Source organism: Urocampus carinirostris, chromosome 2 (genome assembly GCF_059441175.1).
Source record: "Urocampus carinirostris isolate Australia breed hairy pipefish chromosome 2, RoL_Ucar_1.0, whole genome shotgun sequence".
Classification (NCBI taxonomy): Eukaryota; Metazoa; Chordata; class Actinopteri; order Syngnathiformes; family Syngnathidae; genus Urocampus; species Urocampus carinirostris.
In genome coordinates this window covers 47,206,722-47,227,729 of record NC_142350.1, presented here as the reverse complement: position 1 = coordinate 47,227,729, position 21,008 = coordinate 47,206,722, and the positions used below count along the sequence as shown (strand labels likewise).

Here is a 21,008-nt window from a genome sequence, read left to right as displayed (position 1 = left end):
TTGTTTTTGTGCACATGCTACAGGTTGTCATTCGTTTAGATGTCACATAACGTGCACATATATGATGAAAGTTAACATTCAACGTTATTTTACATATGCACACAGCAACTACACATTACACTAACAGACGTTGAAATAAATACACACCCGACACATTGTCAGATTTCTGGCACTAAATAGATTATTTTATCCATGGACAGAATTTTGGCACAAATGGAACCCCGTAATCATGTTACACACGCACATATACAATGGCAGCTGACATCAACCAGAGCATCAACACTTATCATATGCACACAGTAAGTTAAATTACATGCACAGACCACATGTCAATGGGCGCATAGACAAAATGTTGGCACTTATGGAAGCCCATAGCAGAGGGGCTAACCAGGAAGTGCAAAGTCTTTTGCTGTGGGCACTCTGAGATAACCGACCTGTCTGTTTTTCCAAATAAATAAGACGAAATAAGACAATTTAAGACGAAATTGAAGAATCGATGGTTTTCGTTTGGAGGGCGCTCCGATGTCGATTTCTGCAACCTGCGGCCCTACGTAAAATGTCAGCTGCCCAGAACGAAATTGAGTGCGTTTATCTTATTAGTTTGATTTGTTTCGCTCCTGACGAATTAAAGTCAAGTCATGTTTATTTGTGATGTCTCAAAGGGTTGCACAGACCACTGATTATTGCAAACTACAGACAATTATTACACCGTCCCCTGATCTAAAACCTACATGAGGGCAAGGGAAATTCGAAAACCTCAGTATAAGGAAAAGAACCGGCCGCACATGAAGTAATCCTCCTACAGGGTGACCAAGCTGCAATGGATGTTGCATTAACAAACAATACAAAAAAAGATAAAACATAAAATAATTAAAGTTTAATATAAAGTAGAAAATCAAATCAAAAGGATGACCAGGTTGCAACGGATGTCACAATAACAAACTATACACCAATATTATCAACATGAAATAAAGGTTGGCTAGATACAAACGGTTCCACTAAGGTTGCAGATCAAATCTCAGAGGGCAGAGCGTTCCACAGCATCGGGGCTTGAACGGAAAATGCTCTGTAGTACGTCCAAAATGTATATATTTAGTTTATTAGTCTTAGTAGTTTTTCTCCATTTTGCTTAGTTTTACTTCAAATCCGGCTACATCTCGAGGTGAAATCCTACACACTGTCTCTTTAAACTTCAGAATAAAAATCTTTTTTGTGGTAGCTCCCACAAAAGAAGACAACGTGATTTTGGTCCATTTGAGGGAAGTGTTTGATACTTGGCTGGAATTGCTTGCAGAAAAAAAAAGTCCTCCTTGGCTGGGCAGGCGCACGGAAGGATGATGTTTAATGTTGAGTTATGGCCCAGGCGCTATGCATGCAAATCCTTGAGCACGTGTTGGCGCAAGGAGGCAGGCCTTGAATTAGGCAGGTTGAGCTGCAGGCGCAATTTCGTAACACTTGACCTGTTTTACCCACTCGTTTTTGTGGAGGATGGAAGTGAGAAAGCCAGGGAGGGCGGGAAATAAGAGGCGATTGGGGGCGGGGGGGTTGATGGCAAGAGCTCAGCGGCTTTGAGAGTACAGGAAGGCAGTAAGTAAGCCCCCCTCCTCCACTCCCGTTCATATCCTCATCCGGGCTCTCGTTCGTCTCTCCCGTCACCGAGTGAAGACGGAAGGTCACCGGCTGCAGATGTGCACTTTCATATTCAGGAACTAATGCGCTTCTTCCGCATGCGGAGCTGGCATATTAATACCGGATTTTATTTATTCATCTTCATTTCTTTTAAATCAAGTTTTATCAAGAAAACTTTAAAAGTGGGGGGGCGTCGTTTGAGGTGTCATTTAAAAAGTTTAAATCTAAGTATTTTCTTTATTATCTTATTCGGTGCCATTAACACAGTAAATCCCTTTTCAGAAGTATTGTACATGAGTTCCAAAACGTAAAAAAAGTGTTTGGCGCAGCTCATCAGTATCAAGTGTCAAGCCTTTGTGAATGATTTTAGTTTAATAAGTCACGGGGCACGGCGGGGCAGTGGTTAGCGCGTGTGCGGCACAGTTCTAAGGTCTTGGGAACCTCCTGTGTGGGTTCAAATCCAGCTACTGGACTTACTGCGCGGAGTTTGTATGTTCTCCCTTGCGTGGATTTCCTCCGGGCTCTCCGGTTTCCTCCCACATTCCAAAGATATGCATTTCAGGTGGATTGGCCGGTCCAAATTGTCCCTAGATGTGAATGAGCGAGCGAGTTGTCTGTCCATGTGTGCCCTGCGATTGGCTGGCAACCAGTTCAGGGTGTCCTCTGCCCACTGCCCGATGATTGCTGGGATGGGCTCCAGCACCACCGCGACCCTACTGAGGATAAGCGGTGCAGCTAATGAGATGAGATGAGAAGTCACTAATAGAAAGCAGGAGGGGCTTTGATCAGATCTTTGCCCACACATCAAGGGAAACCCCACCTACTAGTCTACTAGCCCAATCCCCCCCCCCCCCCCCCCCCCCGGAAAAAAAAAAAAAAAAGATGATAAAGTCCTTCCGTCATTGTTGGGGCAGGGAGCGATGACGTTTTGTGGATCGCCATGGTGACTGAAATTGTGTGATTACGTCACCAACGTTGAGCGCTGAAAATTTCTCACTAAATGCATGCATCGTTCATGCTTAAGTTTAGTGTTCATACTTTAAATTGTTATTTTCCAGCAAAGTCCCCTTGAAGGTATTGTTTGGATATTGGAGGCAAAAAAATCACAGAAGTAAAAGTTTTGCCCAAAGACATTATTTCACAAAAAGACGTTTTTCTCAGAAGTTTTCTAGGAAACGACTATTTTAAGAAACTTGCGATGTTCAACTGAACTAAAGCCTCAAAATCATTGCCAGTTATTACTCCATCATTTAGTATCTGGTAAAACTAGTATCTTGTTCTTCTCTTTGAGGGAATTAGCATTTTGTTCTTCTCTTCCAAATAGAATGTTCTTCTCTGATCTGTAGTTGTTTTCAAAAAGTAGTCTTCTCCAAATAATAGCATATTGTTATTTTTCTTCTCTGAAGACTAGCATCTTGTTCTTCTCCAAAATCTGGAATTTTGTTCTTCTTCTCTTGAAAGTAGCATGTTCTCTAAAATCGGTCTCATTAAAAACAGTTGCTTTCAAAATGTAGTCTCATCCAAAGAATAGCATTGTTTTGTTTTTCTCTTTAAACTAACATCTTTTTTATATTATTCGGTCCCCTTAGGGGAATTCATTTTCACAGACTTTACTTGGGAGGAGCGTGGCGTACAGTCAGTGCTGTTGCAGCAGAGCGTGCGCCACATGACCATTTTAACGCACCTAGTATTCCCAGGCAATCTCCCATCAAAGAACTAACACGGACGGACCCTTCTTAGTTTTCCAAGAAAAGGCGTTTTCACAGTGGTATGGCCATAAAAAGGTCTTGTTCTTCTCCTCCTCTTTAAACTAGCATCGTCTTCTTTTCCCAAAACTAACGTCTTGTTCTTCTTCACTTTAGCATTTTATCTAAAACTAGCACCTCCTCTCTCTTACATGAGCATCTTCTTTTCGTCAAACTGTCTTATTTGAAAATGAGTTCTTTTCAAAATGTAGACTCTCATAAAAGCATCTTGTTCTTCCTAATTTTCTTTTCCTCCAAAGACTAGCATCATGTTGTCCTTTCCTCAAAGTAGCATACTCTTCTCTGAAAACTGTCTACTTCAAAAACTAGTTATTTAAAAAAAACAGTCTTCCATAGAATAGCATCGTGTTGTTCGCCTGCGTTTTAAACCAGTATCTTCTTTGTCTCCAAAACTAAAATCTTGTTCATCTTCTTCTCTTTAAACTAGCGTATTCTTTTCCTTAAGCTAGCGTCTTCTCCCTCTCACAAAACCAGTGTCGTGTTCTACTTTATCTCTTTATAATGGCATCTTCTCCCAAAACAAGCGTCTTGCTTTTCTTCTCTTGTAACTGCATCATTGTCTCTCCAAACCAGGATCTTTTTTTCTCCATCCATGAACTTCTTGCTCTTCTCTTTAAACTAGCATCTTCTCTGAAAACTTGTGGACAAAAAACTTCATCTTTTGCAAATACTAGCACCTTATACTTCTTCAAAAACTAGCATCGTGTCTGTCTTTTATCGTCTTCGCCTCCCAAAACGAGCGGCTTCTTTCCCCCCTCAAAAGTAGAAATTGTTTTTTCAAATGTAGTCGTTCTCAAGTAGCATGTCCTCTAAAAAATTGCATATTATTTTCTGTAACATATCATGTTTTTCTTTTCCAAAAAATGGTGTCTCATTCTTTCTCTTTTTAAATGTTTTTCTTCTCTAAAAACAATTATCCTTTTTTTGGAAAAAAAAAACATTACCTTCACAAACTAGTCATTTTGGGAAAATCCTCCAAAACCTAGCATGTTTTTTTTTACATATCTTTTCTAAAAATTTGCCTCTTTTGCTTTTCCAAAAACGAGCATCTTCTTTTTTTAAAAGCAGTGTATATTCTTTAAATCAAGCATTTTGCTCTTTTTTGCCAAAAAGTAGCCTATTTTTAAAGACTTATGCTTTTTTTTTTTAGCTTTGCATGACTTTAAAACACACCACTTCGTCTTTTGCGTCAGTCATTATTCTGCCACTTGATGGCATTCCCGGTTCATGCTGGACATTAAAAGGCTGTGGCGTTTGTTTTCCTTACTTTTAGAGGCCCCTAATTTTTGCGATAGTATTTCAATGTCCAAGTGCCTTCTTGATTAAAGAACATATTTTGTTTGATCTGCTGTATAAAATGTAGAAGTTTCATTTGTTGTAAGTAAACTTGCAAAAATTTGCAATTAATCAAGACTCACCTCTGTGTTACACCCGCTAATTAAATGGTACACTTTGCTATTACCTTCCCTGTGAATGGCAGTGACTCAGGTTCGCGTCACAAGATTTGACATTCCGTGTCGATTTGATCGGTCGCTCATGTCCTAGCTTAAAGGGAAACGAGGTGTCATGTCACACGTTCAACGTCTCATTCTCACCATGCGCCGCATCGCTTCTAGTCGCTAGATAAAAAAAAAAGAAGAAATTTTAAAAAATTAACAGCAATCATCACCATGTGCCGAGCTTGATGCAGAGCGCAGATTATTACGTTTGATGGTCGCGTAACGGGAGATGAAAGAGAAGTCGATGATAGCTGGGCGGCTAATTGGCCTGAAAGTACAGCTCGCGCTTATCAGGCTGCTGATAGATCTGGTGGCGAAAGGGAAAATGGCACAAGAAGGCTAGCGATACATTTTGTGACTCTCAGACGACAGTCAAGTCTCGATCAATTTTGGGGAAAGGAACATGATTTGCGGGGTGATTTGTCCAAACTGATTTGAAGAAACTTGTACGGACAGTTTAAATAAGAGTCAATAATTAGCAGTTCTTAGTTAATTATAATTACTAATTAATTAACATACTGTGGTCTCTCGCGACTAACCCCTCAATCTGCAATCCTGGATCTTGGAATTCAAGTGGGGGCCAGAAGACCCCATTTGTGTCTGGCTTTTTTGCTGTTCTGTCCACCAAAACGGGATCTGCACTGTTTTGGCCCCAATCCATTATCCCCGATTGCAAATTGCTGTGAGTGAGAGACCAGCAGAGCACATTTTTGTCAGAACTGGGTTTTTTTTCATTGCTGTTCTTTCTAGCAAAAAGAGTGGGTGCCGAAAGAGCAAAGTTGTGACATGCTTTGTCTTTCTTTCTGTTCTTTGAAATTGTAAGAACCTATTCAGCCGTTATCCATTATCAATCCATTATTCCCAGTTGAATATTACTGCAAGACGGGGGGAAGCAGGGAGTATGTTAAGAATTGGGGGTTCTACGCTGAGTGTCGCATATCGAATAACTATGATGAACAAGTAATAACAGTAGTTTAGTTCTACAACTAGTTTGCTGTTCTCCGTATTTCCTGGGATCCGTTATTAACGAACTAAATCACCTTAAATGATGATATTTCACAAATGTTCTTTCTTCAACTCGATCATTCGCCTCTTTGCTTCCCACCATCCCCGACTTTCTTAGAACCTGTTATTATCAGCAAACAAGGCAATTTAACATTAAAACACAATAAAATGAGATGTTGTCCCTTTTCAAATCGCATTTAACGTGTTAAGAATTTTGTCAGACTGACAATCTCTCTCGAATTATGCTTACTGACTGAGCTAGAGTAGCCCAGATGACCGTATGTTCAGATGTGTTGGAGTTCGATTTTTGGTTTAACACAGCAGAAATGACTACGTTTTGGGTGGAACAGCGATTTGTTCGAATATAGAGACGTTCGAGCGGCATAACGTTTTGTACACAAAACAAAACGTTGATTTATGGCAGAAAAGATTGCTTCTGCCCCCACTTTTTGAACACAAACATTTGTGGGACATCTCCCCAATGGTGCCTCTCAGAGTTATTTTGGTGACTTTTTTGAACTCCCTGCTGAACAAAATGTAAAGCACTTCTTAGCATAACAACGACTATATGATTTTTCTTTCCGAAGGCAGCGCTTATATTGAATATCCAAGCGTATGAGTCATTGAAGTGGCGGCGCTGGCGCCGGGCCGATTGTTTCCCGGCGGCTGAAATGTCAAAATGTGGTCCACATCAGTCAACGCTTTGCATTTGCTTTTTTTTTCTCGACGACTTCTATTAAGGTGACATTATCCAAACCCTCCATGAGGCTGATGGATTTTCCCTTTTTCTCCGTCCGTGTGCCGAGCGTTGCATTCCAAATGCGCCGGCGCTTCATTACGGACACACGGCGCGATTCTTGTGCCGAGTCCCAAAACATGTCGAATCTAAAAGGAAGGATTGGCCGCCGCCTCCATCCCGAGGGGGCTCGAGATGCGACGGCGCATTTAGATTGGATGTGCATTGTGGTAAAAAGGGTTAGGGGTTTCCAGTTTGAATCCGGATCGATAGATCCTTTCCATCGGCCTCTTGTCGGCATGGCGACACGGTCCTCTAATGCCAATTGTGTTGTTTTTTGACATTTGTCTCGAGATAAAACGTCCAAATTGGCATTCAGCCTCGAAAATGTGTGTGCGCTGATGTGACACATTGTGTTGCCAATAATAATAATAATAATTCAGTGATAGCGCGGTTCACTGATCCCTCAATCGCCAGAGTCGTTGGGGCACTGCTACCTATGGTGTGTCTTGGGCAAGTACAGCCAGGCAACGCCCATCCCTCTCTAGGCCGTTTGGTAAGGGGTTTGCGACCTCACATGGAAAAGGTAGTACTGGTTTCCACCGTAACCAGTAGCAGGAGAAGCCTCCTGACCGGACCCAGATACAACACCTTCATCATCTGGTCGCCGTTGTTTTTCGGTGTAAAGTGTCCTGATACTGGTACTCAACCATCATCTATTCGGAATCGGTGTGTGACCAGCCAAAAGGCGTTTTTTTCTCATCAGAAGTAATTTTTTTTTGTTCCTCAACATCCACTATCATCTAAATGTTGTTATAATGAAGTTTAAACATAATAAAGATAAAAAATAACTATTTGAAATCCTTTAGTTTACCTTCGAGCGGCGATTCAATGGCAGACATTGATCCCCAATTCTCGTAGGGTTGTTCCCACTGTTTTCCTCTTTTCTTTCCCTTTAACACTAACTTACTTGGCAAGCATTATTATCAGAGAGACAAAAGGCAAATGAAAGACACCAAATCAATCAATACTGGGATCAGCTTTGTTCGAATTTCGATTTTTCGTTCTGTTTGAGTTTTTTGAGGCTAAAACAAATTTGTTCAAAAACATCAGTCATTCGGGGACTGTTTGCAATAGTGCCACACCATTTTTCTTCTTCTTTAAAGGAACAGTGTGTAATTGACAACTACATGTCACTGTACTCTGGAAGGAAGAAAGTAAACTACAGGGACTTTAAATTTACCAGATTGGACCGTTTTTCGTTTTTTTTTTGGCAAGCATTTTTCTAGGTTTTTTTTTTTTTGGTATCCGCAGCAGAAAGGTGGCTGACCATTAGTTTAGCTCCTTCTTATGCTACGTAAAAAAAACCCTGACATTTCTTGACTTTCCTGTATTTTAAAAAATCTTCTATTATATGTTCATTCGTCTATTTTTTATTTTATTTTATAGACATATGTACAGGGTTGGGTAGGGTTACTTTAACTGGATTACTTTCAATTACTTTTGGATTACTCCAATACCAAATATGCTAATAAAAGACAAAAGAAACTAAATATGAAATGAAATGAAATGATGAAATGAAATGATCTGCATTTATATAGCGCTTTTCAAGTCAATGACTTCCCAAAGCGCTTTACATTGTGCTTCACATTTCCCAATAGCGGCCGTGATCTGTGCAGCCATGTAAGGCGCTAACCTGCTTATTGGGGGTATTGGGGTTTCAGTGTCTTACCCAAGGACACTTCGGCATGTAACACGGACAAGCCGGGATTCGAACTGGGATCCCTTAATCCTAAAACGATTGCTCTACCTCCTGAGCTATTATTTGCACAAAAAAGTAAATATCGTTCCACAAAAAAATAAAAGCATTGACCTTGACCTTGGTCGCTGCTCGGTTGAAGACATCCCGAACCAACTTGTTATTTTTCAAGCGAGTGGACTGAATAGAGAAGCGCCAGCTCCCGTTTTCGAAAAGGTTAGCGTCAAGGGAGGGGTCAGTTGTTGGGGAGGCAGGGCTAGCCAGCCTTGAGCGCTATGTTGTACTGGATGAAAACAAGTTGCAGGGTTCTGCATGGTTATCATATTTAAAAGTAGCATCTGTGAGAAAAAGCGTGGCTTCAAAACATTTTAAATTCACGACTTTGTAAAGTCTTCCGTTATTTTACATTTGTTCTGTTCTCAATGAGGGTGTGCTATATGATGTCACAAAGATTTCTAGGGACTATATAAGGGAAATTGGTTTTGTCTCTCTCTATTGTCCATTGTTATTTTGTCTAATCTGAGATAGTTAGCACTAAAGTGATGGGTTGTTGAGCCTACAGATTAAAGTAACTCTGATGATATGAATGACTGAAGTCTAAGAGAAACCATGACCATTCACGTGCAGGCAATAGTCGGATTGGAAACAGAATATTGGATTTCTGGAGCCATCTGAATTATTGATAGGTTTATCCTTTAGTAGACATTTGAAAAGGAGAGAAGACATCAATAAATTTTAAACTTGCAAGGAGAACAGGAAAGGACTGTACATGAAACCCTCACAATGTCAGATTCCAAATCTTTTCTAAAAGACCTCACCCAAGTCATTTTTTAAAGCAAATCCCCTTGAATACAAAAAAGCAAATCCACCCTAAAGGGTGTGGAATTCAGAGAACAGCTTACAAAATGGGCTGGTAATGACAATGATGTAAACAGGCCATAATAGTCAAAATAATGAACAAAAGTGAGGTATAATAGTCAAAATAACGAACTGCCCTCTTTTGCAGGTGTCCAATATTAAAAACAAAATGACTGTATAAATCGTTTAAATGTCGAGAAATAAATCGATAACCTCTGTACACTTTGAGTTTACGAGTATTCTGAGTGGGGCGACATTTCCAAATAGACTGCCAACATTTTGCATCCACCCTTGGACACCTTGATGCCACGAATTTAACTCTGCATATAATAATTGAGACCCTTTTCTACTGACTTCTGAGATAAATTTGCATAATCCAGAAGAAATTATACGGCTATGCTTTCAGGAATATCGACCTAAGATTTACTTGCTGTTGTTGTTTTGGACGCCATATTTGCTCTGCTTGTGATACATGGATTCCGTAACTATGGTGGGCGCGGCTTTGCGCTCGCTTTTGGATGTATGACGAAAAACCCTAAGAAAAAACTTCGATAATCAGAATTTTATCTTGGAGCCATATGTATCTATAAAAAAGGGCATATCTGGCTCGCGAGCCATATGTTTCCTGACCCCTGCTATATATGGATGTGTACAACCAATGCGTCCACCATTTATAGATGGATACACCTGTGGTATTTTCACTGTGGGGCAAAAAATACAATGGAAATGTCTCGGACAAATCGACCAATACAGACAAAAAACTTTTAGCGAGTAATTCGGAGTTTGTGTGCATTTTTCGTCTTACAGTACTTTGCAGCACAAAAATATTCCGGATGAGAGAAATTGTGAGTGCGCCCGAGCGTTCGGATTACCCGATTGAGTAAACATAAAAGGACTAACCTAAACAATGCATCCCTCGGTTATAGCGGTTAATGGGTGCAGAACTCCCGCGAAACGTGAAAATTCGCCAAGTAGAAACCTTTATTTATCTATTACTCAAGGACAAACCCAATTGACAGGGTCAAGTATTTGTTTAACAAATTAAAGTACTGTACTTTTAGAGCTTCTTTTTAAAAAAATACGTTTTTTACTGTAAAATTCTATTTATAAAAATACTTATGCTGTTTTATTAAGCAACTTAATAATTTAAGGACCCAATCCACTTCACTTTATATGTCATTTTGCCGCCATCATTTGGCCATTATAGAAAACTGCATTTACCTTCCGATTCTGTCCTACAGTAATCAAACATTTTGAAAAAGGGCCAAGAGGCCGGGGAACCTCATGTGGCTCCTGAGCAGGTTTAGCGGGTGGAGAGGTCAACCTCTTCTGTATAGCAAATCAGAATGCATAACATAATGAACGATGAAATTCCACAAAGCAGCGATACTTGAAATGCGTAATAGCGAGGTGTCTCTGTACTGGCAATTGGACTCACACTTTAATCGGATTATTGTATGTTTTGAAATGGCTTTACATCATCGGAAAACTGGGAATAGTCCGTTATTGCCTGTATATTACCATATCCCTTGTTATTTTTTATTCTAAATCAAGTTACTGTCCTTTAGTTTATGATTAGAAAATGCTCTTTTCTGCACACGCTAGAAAGCCTTTATTAAGAATTCCTGTCACTCAACTTTACTCCCATCACGGATAAAATGATTCACAGACAAAGCTTTTTTTTCTTGAGTCGCGTTTTTTGTTTTAAGTGACAATGGTCGGGTTTATGTCTGCAGTAGAAAAGGCCTCGGACGCCTCTTATCTGCCTTTCCTCAGAGAGAGACAATAGCATCTCTCCACGCTCGCTCTCTAGCAAACGAGACCGGCAGGTTTTGTCAGCGTTTGCAGACGCCGACCGGAGGATGTGCAGATAAAAACCAAGGCTTCGGGTAGCCAAACAAAAACGGGGGCTTTGTGTAAATCCTCAAAGAGCAGGGAACGCAAAAATGAGCTTAACGAGAGACGTTGGACGAAAAAGACACACCCCGCTTTTTTTTCTTGTTCCAGAAAATACCGATCCAGATTCTCATCGTGAGATTTACCATCTTGTTGTTTTTTCTTTGTATATTTTCTAAAGAATGATGAGTAATCAAAAATAAAAATGTTCATTGTTTTTCAAAGGGACCTGTTGTGTCATTTAATGGGACACTGTAATATGTGACCATTAGATGTTTTGCTTTATTTTGCGGTGCAACCAAAAGTGCTAAAAAGCACAAGGAAACATACACACTAAAGAGACTTAGAATGACCGTAGAGCATCCTCTTTGTTGTAATTATTTTGACCAGCCTTTCGCAAGGTTTGTGTTTTTAGCAGCAAGATGGCGGACTATCATGTCAGGTCCCTTTAGGTGAGCCAAATTTTATGGAAAATAAATACAAATTTGTTTACCTATAACTATTTAAAAACACATATTTATGTGATAATTTATGCATTTTTGCTTTTTAATTACATTTTTATTGTTTTGTATAGTTTTGTATAGTTTTTTTTTTAAAACAGTCTTTTTAAGGAAGTTCTTATAAATGCAGCGATAGTGTCTTGTTGAGTCAAATAAGGTTGAGTTTTTAAAATATTTCTTTCTGATGGATTTGCGTAATTGAAGAACTTGAGTTGAAGCAGTATTATTGCCTAGCAGATGTTGTCACTAAATTGTTTATATTTCCAAATAAGAAAAAAAAAATTTGCAGCACACTGAATAATTTACAGCAGTATGAAGGACTGGGCCTGTCATAAGCAGAAATAAATTTATAAATGTGTTTTGTTGTGAATTATTTCACGTATTTTGACTCAAGATGTTAATCAAATGATGGGATGGGACAGATCCCTAAACCTTTCACCCATTGGTTGATCAGCGATGACATTGGTGCACTCGTTGATCAATTAATAGATGAAAATCAGGGCCAGTTTGACCCGTCCCCTCATTTGAATAACGTTTCGACCAAATACACGACCAAAGATGAGATAAAATACACAACATCATATGTGACAAAATCCTGATAAAACACACATCAAAATGCTCGACAAAATAATAATAATAATAATAATAATAGATTCTACTTTAGAGCCAAAGTTGCTCTACATAGAAAACTAATACAATAAAACAAGAAGAAAACAAGCAAATAATACTGTACCAAATAAAAACACAGTAAGATAAAAATTTCTCTTTTAACTTACGTACGTTTTGAGTCAGGGTTTGTAGGTGAACAGGGTCGCAGAATTCCGGCGGTCAGGGGGTTATGAGTTCCAGAGCTGGGAGGCAGAGTGTCTGAAAGCTCTGTTTCCCATGGAGCTGAGACAGGCAGGGGGTACAGTACAATGAAGTAAGGAGGATGATTTGAGGGTGCGGAATAGCGCGGCAGCGTGAAGGAGGTCGGAAAGGTAGGGAGGAGCAAGGTGATGGATGGCCATGTAGGTGTAATGATGGATTTTGTAGCTGAATTTATGGTTGATTGGGATCCAGTGAAGTTGCTGAAGGATGGGGTTGATGTGATGGCGAGAAGGGGTTTTGGTGATAATGCGGGCAGCAGAGTTATGGACCAGATGAAGTTTATGGAGGGACTTGTGAGGCAGACCGAAAAGGAGGGAATTGCAGTAGTTGAGGCGTGAGGTAACAGGAATATGGACAAGAATGGCGGTAGTGTGGGGAGATAAGGGAGTGGCGAAGACAGTTGATTGAGCGCAGGTAAAAATAAGCAGACCGGGTGATGTTATTTATATGAGTTAAAGGAGAGTTTACGGTCGAGGCTAAAAGGCTAATACAAAAAACATTTCCTGAGTCACCAAAATAGCCAAAGGATTCAAAGAAATTGTGTAAATAATCTCAAATCTGTAAGCGTTTCCGGATTGGTTGTTTTGGACCTGAGCGTTTCCGGAAGCCGCTCATCTCCTTTGAAAATCCACTTGCGATACGCCACCGTGAAAGTGTACCAACGCAAAAAAAAACGTTCCTTACGCCGCCTAGCGCTTATCGCGCACTTCAAACGGCGTCACACACCGTTAGCAGGAACAACCCCGGCGGCGTCAATAATCAAGGCGGCACATCCACTCGCTTTTTTCACGCTAATCTCATTGTTCCGCGAGCTGCCACCGCGCTTTTATGCCACCTTTGACGTTACGGGATCTTCGCCTCTCGAGTAATGTTTCGTATTTCTGCTTACCCGGGGATGCTAACACCGTGTCGTACTCGGGGAGTAACGGAATACAGTGCCGTGAAAAAGTATTTGCCCCCTTCCTGATTTCTGCGTTTTTTTGTATATTTATCACTCACAAAGGTTTCAGATCATCAAACCAATATTACAAAGAGACAACCCAAGGGAATACAAAATGCAGTTTTCAAATGTTGAATCCATTTATTAAGGCACAAAAATATTTAGACCTATCTGGCCCTATGTGAAAAAGTAATTACCCTCCTTGGTAAATCACCAGTAACTGTGAGTTTCGGGAAAAGCAATCTTCAATTCGACAGGCCACCCTCAATGTTTGTAACACTTGCAGTCATTATTACAGTTTGGGACAAAACTTCAGAGGGTCGCCTTTCAAAAGAGGCTAAAACCATCCAAACGGTTCAAGAGCAGCATTCAATTTACTTTGGGTATGTCTTGGATCAGGATTTTAGGGGGATTTTACAGAAATGTTTATCCTTGTTTGGGGTGGCAGTGGCTCAGGAGGTAGAGCGCTTGTCTTGGGATCAAGAGATCGCAGTTCGAATCCCGGCTTGTCCGTGTTACATGTCGAAGTGTCCTTGGGTAAGACACTGAACCCCTAATGCCCCCAATAAGCAGGTTAGCGCCTTACATGACTGCATGGCCGCTATTGGGAAATGTGAAGCACATTGTAAAGCGCTTTGGGAAGTCTTGACTTGAAAAGTGCTATATAAATGTAGATCATTTAATGTTTAATAAACTTACATGGTTAAAACTTTTAGCACTTTGTAAGACTACAATAAATTTTTGTTCAAGGTTACATTGTTTATTTATCTTAAACAAAATAGTAACTTTCTTTATATTATTTTTGTTTTGCCTTTTGTCCGCATATATGATTAAAACTGCAATATTATAGTATTTGGATTCCATTACTGAAGACCTTGTTTCAAATTGGTAACTAGTAACTATTGGATTCCATTTTGAAAGTAAACCTCCTAAGTCTGTGTGCACGCGGCATTCATGTTTAGCCTAGGTAAATGCATTGAGGGCGATCGATAGTGTTTTCACTGAAGGACACTTTGGAACGAGATTGGAGCCCAATTCCGAGTTCGACTGAAAGGCGGCCTGACAGAAACACTTGTTGCTCAAGCCGAAAGGGTCGAGAGTGACATACATACACACAAGCACACACTCAGGTTGTTCCAAATAGTCCCAGTCAAGATAAATGTGTTCTGCAATTAAAAGGAAGTCAGTCCTTTGATGCCGGTTAAGTTGCGGACTTGAAATCCAATGACTTTTACTTTTGATTCATTGGGGCTACAGAAAAGTGGAAGAAAAAAAAACGACCTAAAATGTGCTGCCAGAAAACGTCCATTAATGTCACCTGCTGTCTGAAGTGACTGGTAAAAATAGAACACTTGTTGCAAAAGTTAAGCACTGAGGAGAAGAAAAGCCAACTAATTCTGCTCATTTTAATCAACACTCAAGTCAAAATGTATGAATAAAGCACTTTTCAGCCTATGAATTTCCATTCTGTGTATGATAAGAAAATAAAATCCTCTTGCCTCTTATCCCCACCAACCAACCCTTAACACAAAATATACAGATTAGGTTAAGATAAAACAGAAACAAATAGTTAATGATGAGTTATAAAATAAATATAATTATGGCAATTATGTGAGTAAAGGGACCTGAAGGAGGCCCATCCACACTGATAGGGACGGCAGTAAGATAGATGGATAGATAGATATTTTATTCATCCCTGTAGGGAAATTCACATTTCCAGCAGTATCGTTTTGTTATTTATTAACAGATTAACAGGATGGCTTCGGGGTGCTTTGTTGTAGTTTAACCAGAGCGGAGTGGATGACGTCACACGGTAGGCCAAAAGTTCGACGTCCCTGCAGCAGTTGGGAATCTTTGTGCCTAGGGTTACACCACCTCGTGTTCACGTAGATAGCGAGTCCACCTCCTCTCCGCTTCCCGCAGGCTTTTGTGTCTCTGTCTAACAGCGCTGAAGCCGGGTAACTCTGGGTAGCTCCACGTTAGCGTTCGGGATGCTAGATGTGTGCCACGTTTCCGTAAAACATAGCAAACTGCACTCCCTGTACAGTTTATGTTTTTCACCAGCACAGTCAATTCGTCGGTCTTTTTTGGTAGAGAGTTCACATTTTCCATGATTACGTATGGTACCGAAGACTTATAACGCCGCTAGACGCTTAGCCTTAGCTCCGGCTCTGCAGCCGCGATAGGGCCCCCTCATCACGCCGGCACGAGAATTCTTCAGGGCAAGTAGTTGATTACTCGAATAAAGGCATTTTTGTGCGTTAAAACCCATAGCGATAGGATAGAAAGTAATCCAAAGTGTAGCTCTCAAACGGGACGAAAAACACCGAAGATAGAAGCAGACACTTAAAACAATAAAACACAAAAAGTGCGAAATGACACTGAGCTCCTGGAAAGGCTGTCGCTCGCGGCGGCGCCTGTGATGTTCTTTGTAGATGGCCTCCTGAACCTGGAATTAAATAGTTCTTTATTTTACTCAACTTTTTCGATTGTTTTTAATTTTTATTTTAAATTTTTAATTTTTTAAATATTACTTTCTGCCAAGTGAGATGATTTTGCTCTATTTTCTTCTTTCTTTACAAATATGTATATGTATATTTTAAAATAATTCCTATTTTGAAATTAAATTGTATTCTAAATATCCACACTCCAAAATGGTTCTTTTTTTTTAAATTAATACAATAATACTGGTGCTGTAACTAGCGGCTATTTTAATGGTTGATTAGTCACCGACTATTGAAACGAAAAGTCAACCAGCGAGAATGTATCGCGTTTGCACGGGTGTGGTTCATTTTAGGGGGAGCGAACAGAAAAAAGAGGCGCATGACACAAATCGGCTCTCTCGGCCCCTGCTCTCAACAATGGACGACTGGAGATAATGGCCAGACCCAAAATAAGTGTATTCTGCTGGCTCCTGCAATACGGGATAACAGATTGCAGGCACACAAGTGCAGTTCATTTTAGGATGGGAAAAAAAGCCAAAATAAAGAAGAGTCCTGACAAAAATCTGCTTTGGCATTGTGAGAGGTAATTCAGCCAATAGCCTGTATGACTGTCCACAATGCCTTGATGCAAACTAGACCTAAGATTTATGGCCCGAGCCCGAACCCGAACCCGAGGCAATTTCGGGCCGGGTCGGGCCTGAAATGTCAGTCATACGGTCGGGTCGGGTCGGGTTCGGTCCTGCTTTTTTTTTTTTTTTTTTTTTTTTTTAAATTAATTAATAATTATAAATATATGTTCATTAAAAATATATACTTAAACTATGTATGGATACTAGACCAAGGAATACTTGTTATAAAATAAATAATTTGGATAAAACGGAGAAGGAGCTGTAATTGCTTTTAACGGAGCTAGAGCATGCTCTGTGCACGTGACGTGACGTGAATGCCGATTTTAAATGAAAAAAACAACAATTTGTTTACACCGCGGGATCCAATGCAACCAGGGTTTCATTCACAATAAAAAAGACATTACATACGGATATTATAGTAAATCAAATAAATATTATTTGTGTACAATTAGTTGTGATTGCGGAAATCATAGCGTACATTGACATTGGTGACTTTTCCATTCGCATTAACAAACGCATTTTGTAAAATACGATCGCGCTTTATTGTTTAAATAAACGCGTTATATAGACTAGAATCTCCCAATTATTATAATTAGCTCGCTTTATTTTGTTTTAAAGCGTATTATATAGAATACGATCGCTTTTGTCGGAAGCGTACATTGACGTTGGTGACATTTTCATCCGCGTTAAAAAACGCAATTTGTAGAATACGATCGCGCTTTATTGTTTAAATAAACGCGTTATATAGACTAGGATCTCCCAATTGTTATAATTAGCTCGCTTTATTGTTTTAATAAGCGTTTTATATAGAATACGATCGCTTTTGTCGGAAGCGTACATTGACGTTGGTGACATTTTCATCCGCGTTAAAAAACGCAATTTGCAGAATAAAATCACGCTTTATTGTTTAAATAAACGCGTTATATAGACTAGGATCTCCCAATTATTATAATTAGCTCGCTTTATTGTTTTAATAAGCGTTTTATATAGAATACGATCAGGGGGGGGGGGGGGGGGATTTGCATAGGAGTCGGAAAAGGGCACAACACGTCAACACCCCCTCAATGAAAGTGCTGCGCTAAAATCTTAAGGATGTACTACTACTGCTGCTGTGGATTATGGCCCAATGATCAAGTCGTCAAAATGACGGACGCCCTTAAATGTTTTCGCTACCTCAAAAAAAAAAACCGTCAATGACAGATTGTCGCTTAATGTAACATCTGCAGTGCAGACACAGAAATCTAAAAGATGTAAATGTTTATACAGTTTTATTTAACTTGGGCCTAGATGTTGTAACAAAAGGCAGAGTTTAATTTGTTATCATAAATCACCCCTCCTTATAAATAAAATATGTAATTTCGGGCCCCTTTCGGGCCGGGCCAGCAAATCCAGTTAATTAGTCGGGCTCGGTCCGGGTCGGGTTTAATACCCCTCGGGCCTGCGTCGGGCTCGGGTGCTTTTTTTTGGCCCGATCTTACCTTAGCGCTTGTGTATACAGGTCTTTATTGGCAGTTTACTGTCTATCGAGCAGGCTCCCCTCACACGGGCCGGCTTAAGGGCTCATCGGCGCTCCCCAAAGACGTGCTAAACACCACCGGCCTCCTTAAATATGCGCGCTCGCCTCCATTTTTAATAAGGGCCGCCAGCCAGGCCAAAAAGCAAGCGAGCGTCGGCCGTTCAACAACGAGGCGGGATTAGTGCGTCGGAGAAAGGAGGAGAAAACAAGGCTGGTGCATTGATTTCTTGAAGGTTTGGCAGCGATTCTTCTGGAATAGGCACAGATATGTCGGAGGAGGTTAGCCACGCCGCCGCGCGGGAAACAAAAAAATCACGCAGATGAAGACGGGCAGCTGTGTCGTCGAAATGAAAAGCACACAAAAAACGTTTTCTTGATCACAAAAAGAGCAAAAGGATGATGCCAGCCGTGAACTCTGCTGACTTGAGTTAAGAGTTCAGTTCGTTGCAGACTTGGGGGAAAATCCAAGGTGTAGCCCGAGGCAGGACTCTGGTTTTCTGGCTCCCCATTGGCGCAAAGTGGCAGCTATTAATGTCATCTGTGAGAGTTGAATTCCAGTCACAGTTATTTATTCAACACTCATTAACTCAGGCACACTGGGTCCCAGCTACTCCAGCTAACGACATTAAAAACAGGACCAAGAGTATATTCAACAAATCTAATCATTTACAAAATGTTTTTTACTTTTTCAATGCCAGCCTCGCCAAAATAGAACTTTGACGTCTATAGTTGTCATGGCACTGATGGCAGCCTAAGTAAAATGGAACTACAGTCGTCAATGGCAGCCTAGCCATAATGGATCCTTGACATTTATGCCCATCCATCGCAACATCGCTAAAATCAGAATATGACGTCTTCAGCATCCATGGTAGCCTTGCTGAGATGTATCTTTAATGTCTAAAGCCAGCTATGGTAGCCTAAGTAAATCTGATTGACTACTATAGTCAATGGAAGCATAGCCATAATAGATTTATGACATCTACTGCCGTCTACGGCAGCCTGGCTAAAATGGATCTTTGATGTATATTGCCGTCTTCCAGCAGCCTAAGTAAAATATATTTTTGTCTGTAACCGTCAATGGCACACTAAGTAAAATGGATCTTTGACATCAATAGTCATCAACGGCAGCCTAACAGAATGCGTCTTTAATATCTACAGCCATCTATAGTAGCCTTGCTAAAATGTATGTTTGATGTTTGAAGCCTTCTACAGCAGCCAAGCTAGATAAGCTAAAATGTATCCTTAATGTTTGTAGCCATATACAGCAACCCAGCTAGAATATATCCTTGATATCTTTTGCTGACCATGGCTGCCTAACTACAGTGGATCTTTGCTGCCTATAATTGTCAATGGCAGTCAAGCCAGAATACATATTTGACATTCAAAGCCTATGGCAGCCTAGGTTAAATTGAACTTTGACATCTATAGCCGTCTACGACACCCTAGCTAATATAGATCTTCGATGTCTGTAGCAGTCGATGGTAGCCTAAGTAAAATGTATCTTTGACATTTACAGCCGTCTATGGCAGCCTGGCTAAAATAGATCTTTGATGTACATTGCTTTCTTACTGCAGCCTAACTAAAATATATTTTTGTTTGTAACCGTCAATGGCACCTCAGCTTATATGGATCTTTGATGTCTACAGCAGTCTATGGGAGCATAGCTAAATATATATCTTTGATGACCATAACCGTCTATGGTAGCCTAAGTAAAATGAAATGTTGACTTTTCTAGCCCCAAGGTAGCTTAGCTCAAATTCATGTTCAACTCTAGAACTTCATTCTGCTCTTTTAAAGTAACATGTTTGCTGGATCTCACAAATTGATTTGTTGAGTATCATTACTGTTCTACCAACCTCCCGAAAACAGAATTTTGGAGATGGGTCTTTTTTCCACACGACAACGATAAGCAATCTCAACTCATTAACCTTAACGCTTAAAAGTAGGCGGCTTCCAGTGTAAGCGTTGAATAAGTGTGTTCAAAAAACAAAAGCAGAAATAAATCTACCTGAAACGTCAACAAAATAAGAGTATCGCCGCATCATTACACGAACGAGCTCATTAGTCGGTGCTGCGACGAGAGTTTTCCGGCTCACTTTTTTCCAGCGTCTTCTAATGTGAAGTCGCCTCCCACGCTTTGCAGCTCTCCTCCTTGCACACCACGACAAACTGTTGATGCGTTTCGCAAAACTGACAAATTTCAGACGGCAGACTCGACGTTGTGTATTCGAAAATAAGGATGCAGGTTTTCTCCTCTCCGATTATTAATGATGAGTACAACCTCGTATTTTAAAGGGCGAGACAAAGATTCAATAGCGGAAGTTGAGATGTTTAAACTCAAATCAATCAATTGAAAAAAACAGTGATATTATTGTCACTTTTTAAAGGGTTTTTTTCTGCTCTGCACTTTTTCCCTGGTAATTTCTGTCCCAAAAAGTACCTTCCTAAAAGAAACCGATCTAGGTAATAACAGGGTTTGTTCACCCCTTTGATGCCCAAATTCAAGAACCTTTTAACGACTTTCAAAGCCAATATTCCACAAATATATTTGCGATTTAGATATATGTTTTTTAATCTTACGTGTGCATTTATCCAGACATGATTTTTAGATTGAGTAAATCACTTATATATATGTTTTTTGACAAAATATCCCCATGTAAAAAGTTCCTACTATTACCATTTACCACTGGAAAACACTGCCCTATTTTGATTGCGTGGCCCGTAATAAATATACATAATTGTTACATAACCCTTGCAGTAATACACATTTTATAGTGCCATTAAAGTGTAGCAGGCACCTGTCCTTTTTGGCACGACCTGTAAGGTGCAATGACGCTTCATAGGACAATAATAATAATAATAATAATAATAATAATTTCCTTGTATTGTCATTCTGTGTAACAATGTACACAGAACGAAATGTCGATTGCACCTGACCCGTTGTAGCGAGCCGATGCAGCC

At 40.1% G+C, this 21,008-nt stretch overlaps 1 protein-coding gene across 1 annotated transcript in view; it reads left to right on the top strand.

The window, feature by feature from the left end:
* The window catches only part of LOC148372175 (poliovirus receptor homolog), a 234,246-nt gene that overhangs the window by 187,442 nt on the left and 25,796 nt on the right, over positions 1-21,008 (top strand). The window lies entirely within an intron of this gene.